The sequence below is a fragment of the Portunus trituberculatus genome, chromosome 16, assembly GCF_017591435.1.
Source record: "Portunus trituberculatus isolate SZX2019 chromosome 16, ASM1759143v1, whole genome shotgun sequence".
NCBI classification, from domain to species: domain Eukaryota; kingdom Metazoa; phylum Arthropoda; class Malacostraca; order Decapoda; family Portunidae; genus Portunus; species Portunus trituberculatus.
The window spans coordinates 9,428,716-9,433,715 of record NC_059270.1 but is presented as its reverse complement, the minus strand read 5'-3'; positions in this window follow the sequence as shown (position 1 = coordinate 9,433,715).

Genomic DNA, 5,000 nt, shown 5'->3' with positions numbered 1-5,000 from the left:
TGCACCTATTATACTTAGCTGCCAGTCCCGTGGCAGGTCTGAGAGAATTAGATGAAAGAAAGGGATGACTGTCTTAAAACATCTCTCTTTAATGAAGTCAAACCACAGAAAGCTGGAAATACAGAAGCAGGCAGGGAGTTCCAGAGTTTACCAGAGAAAGCAGGGGGCCGCCGTGGTACAGTGGAACCATGCGTGCTTTGGGGTCTGAGGGGTCTCTAAGCGCACGGGTTCGAATCCTGTCCACGGTCCGAGTGTAGGTTGAGCTTCCTCACTCGGGGCAAAGGTTTCCTAACGGGTGGGCTTTGAGATAGGAGGTACCACAAAAAGTATCCCCTTTAGCCCATAAATTCCCGTGAAAAGCCCACATGGTATAAAAAAAACAAACAATAGCAACGAGGCCACAGAAGATTGGCACGCATGAAGTTAGCAAGATCTGAAGAGCAGTTAGCATGAAGACAGCGGTAGAAGATACCAAGATGTACAACATTTCAGCTGTGAAAGACCGAAGATTGTCAGTCAGAGAAGGGGAGTTGATTAGACAAAAAGCTTTTGATTCCGCCCTACCTAATAAAACAGTCTGAGTGGAACCCCCCCATACATGCGAAGAGTACGCCACACATGGGCGGATAAGGAGCCGTCAGTTGGTGGAGCGAGAAAATCTGACGGAGACGCCTCAGAACACCGAACTTTATAGAAGCTTTTTTAGCAAGATATGAGATGTGGTTTCCAATTTAGATTATGAGTAAACGACAGACCGAGGATATTCAGTGTAGAAGAGGGGGATAACTGAGTGTCATTGAAGAAGAGTGGATAGTTGACTGGAAGTTTGTGTCGAGTTGATAGATGAAAGAATTGAGTTTTTGAGTCATTGAAGACTACTAACTCTCCTCTGCGCCAATCAAAAATCTTAGAAAGATCAGAAGTCAGGCGTTTTGTGGCGTCCCTGCGGGAACTATTAATTTCATATAGGGTTGATCGTCTCTGAAAAGAAACGGAAAGGTGTGGAGTGGTATCATTAGCGTAGTAGGAGTGGTTATGGCAAAACTACTGATACTACTACTACTACTACTACTACTACTACTACTACTACTACTACTACTACTACTACTACTACTAGTACTACTACTACTACTACTGCTACATCTACCACTACCACAACTACTAATTTTTTTATATAAGAGAGGAAAACTAGTCAAGGGCAACTAAAACGATCAAACGAAAATCCCCACTGAGATGCCAGTTTCCAATAAGGATCACGAGAGTTAGCCAAAAGAACTGGATAAATATCTTGTCACCTTCTTAAATAATTTCAAGTCTTAGGTAGATGGAAATACAGAAGAGGCACGGAGTTCCAAATTTTACCAAAGAAACTACTACTACTACTACTACTACTACTACTACTACTACTACTACTACTACTACTACTACTACTACTACTACTACTACTACTACTACTATTGCTACTACTACTACTGATTTGGCTGACGCTTTTCCTCTTTGTAGAGAGCCAGCAACGTGGCCCTTTTTTTTTTTTTTTCCTCGGCTGGCCCTCTTTCCTACATATAGAAACCTTCTACTTCTACTATTACTACTACTACTACTATTACTACTACTACTACTACTACTACTACTACTACTACTACTACTACTACTACTACTACTACTACTACTACTACTACTACTACTACTACTATTCTTACTAATTCTACTACTACACAAACTAAATGTTATTACACAAACTGTAGGAGTATTTTAAATAAGAAAAAATTGCGTAGAGGAGCAGCGTGTGTTGAAAAATTTGATGTAATTTTATTAACAGAAAAAGTATTTGATCCAGAGGTTAAAATTGATAGTTATACACTTTTCATAAAGAATAGTGGGAGAAGTGGCTCTGTACGTTTAGGACACATTGCATTGTTGCATAAACAGTACAGTTAAGACAGATAGCAAAACAGAGTCTCTATGGGTGGATATTAAGAATGGTTTACAATCAGTAGTAATGGGTTTACTGTATAGGCCACGTAATACTTTAAACCCTTCACTAAGGGAGGAAATAAACAGGGCAGCCAGATACAGTAAGATATGTGTGTTGGGCGATTTCAATTATAGGAATATTGATTGGAGCTTGATAGTGGGCAACAGGGAAGCAAAATAATTTATTAGGGTCATTCAGAATATCTTTTTAAAGTAAGTGATTTTTTAACCCACACGGGAAAATGATATTCTAGATTTGATTCTGACAAACAGGGAAGAGGCAGTTGCACAGTTGGAGGTTGGTAGCCAGCTAGGTAAGTGGCCACAATGAAGTACAATATAAATTAAAATGACACGAAGCTTTCAGAAACAAGAGCACTAGGAAGGTACATAATTTCAGGAAGGCTAATTTGGAGGGTTTAAGGGAGTATTTACAGGAAGTCAACTGGCAAGAGACAGGCAGGGGAGGTCAGGTAAGATCCAATATGAGAGAAGAAAGGAAGGATCAGAGAGGTGGGATGAGGTATGAAGTCGGAGAAGGGGAGACTCGGAGGGGTCGGGTAGTGGGATGTGGATCAGGTCAGGCAGATAGGAATGAAGTGAGGTTAATGGGACTAGGGCAGGTAAAGGTTGGTGAGTGGTATAGCTACTTCTGTGATAAATTACATAGAAGCCAAATAGCTAACATTCTATATAAAAGTGTAAAATCGCAGAGGAACAAACTTAAGTGGATGACAGATAGATTAAAACAATGCATAGGAGAGAAGAGGAATATATATATATATATATATATATATATATATATATATATATATATATATATATATATATATATATATATATATATATATATATAGACTAAAAGCAGGCGATGAGGTTTTAAGGCCACTATGCAATGAATTAGTAAAATCAGTTAAGAGGTTAACGAGAAAAATTAAAAGCGAGTATTAGTTGAGGGTAGCCGGCCAAGCAAAGAAGAATCTCAAGGGATTTTTCAGTTATATAAGACGAAAAGTCCTTGAAAGACAGCCAGTGGGGAGATAGTTTTGGGGAAGAGATTAGTAAAAGTATGAACGAGTACTTTTTAACTGTCTTCACCTAGGAGAACACATAGGAAATCCCAGATAGCGAACAGAGTTATATTAGAGTAGAGGAGAATGAAAAGCTGACAGATATTCATATAACTAAGATGGCAGAACAGGAGATAGATAGACTAAAAACAATTAAGTTACCAGGACCTGATGAATTATATCCAAGAGTACTTAAGGGGTGCTAGAAGGTAGTCAGTGAGCCATTAGCAGTGCTGTTTAGGATGTCATGGAATCAGGTGAGGTACCGATAATATTAAGAGAAGCTAATGTTGTACCAATATTTAAGAAAGGAAATAATTCTCTAATGTCCAGTTATAGGCCTGTCAGCTTAACTTGAATTGTGGGTAAAGTAATGGAATCAATAATAGTGAAAAACTTTAGGGAACACCTAGACAAACACGGCTTGATAAATCACTCACAACATGGCTATACGAAGAGAAAGTCGTGCCTTACAAGCTTGTTGAGTTTTATAGTAGAGTTTATGAGAGGGCATATAAGAGTGACAATTACAATATCCTATACTTAGATTTCAGTAAAACCTTTGACAAGGTACCGCACCAGAGTCTCTTGAGAAAGGTTATAGCGCACGGGATCAGAAAGAGAAAGCAAGGAATCTTGTCGAGCGAACAGACGAATTTTGATAAGTAAATATACAACACTGTCGCAAAAAAGCGTTTCCGCGTAGCCACATTTTTTCCCTCGTTTTCCCTTCCCGGACTTTCCCTTGAAGTTTGGACCCGCTCGTCTCCTCCGACACCAGCACCATTGCCCCACAGACACACATGTATACGTAGCGGCCTTGACCTACTTACTTTATTGACATTTGAAGGTAAAAATTTCCCATTCATTTGCAGACACTTCCTGTTGAGACCATAAAACCGAGGAAATAATTACAGGGGGCCGACGGGCGGGCGGGCACCGAACGCTGCTTTACATGCTAATGGCGAAACGCGGCACGAGAAATAATCTCTTACGGTCCCGGAGCTGCAAGTCGACTCTGTTTTTATGGTTCCTAGGCCACTTCACAGAATGAGGACAGGACAGTCTCTTCCTTCAGGGTTCGTTCTTTAATCTGGTGTATGAGTCTTGAGGGCCAAATGCCGTACAGCCAAACAAAGCACGACAAGGCCACTAACCTGTGATGTACAGGCCTGTTTTTTTTCATGTTTTTTGCGGGACATTACTGCTTTTCATGGAGTGGTTGTGTGGCATCAAGAATTACTTGAACTGTGCTCATAATAGTGATGAGGGAGATATTTATATTGAATTTTTAAAGTTCTTTCATGTACGTATTTTTTTATGCTATTTCGGTAAGGAAAGACCAAGAAAGAGATGGGAACACAACAAAAATGTGACAAACAGATCATATAATAGACTTTCTAAGGCTTTGAACACGACTTCATATGGTATCAATAGAGTGTGTGCTCCTCATATCCTTATTTGCTTACTACCGCGAATCTCCTTCTCTAATATAATTTATGTATATATTGAGTTCTCCCGTAAACCAGTCAATGCATCCGTATCCATTACATAATTTTTTTTTTCCCTCTCGATCTCTGTAAAACTATAGTCGTACATGAACATGACATCCAGCCCAGATGGAAGACTGTTAGTACGATTGCTTATGTTCTTCCTTTGTGCGCGATAGACCATTTTCAAACAGCCGATGGTACACACACAAAAATATAAATAAATAAATAAAAGATAAATAGATAAAAATAAACAAATAAATAAATAAATAAATAAAATAAATAAACGCATACACACACACACACACACACACACACACACACACACACACACACACACACACACACACACACACACACACACACACACACACACACACACACACACACACACATTGCATGACAACACCAAAATTTATTGAACTCTTTTGACGAATGAGGGAAATTCATAACGTTTTTGCTTTTA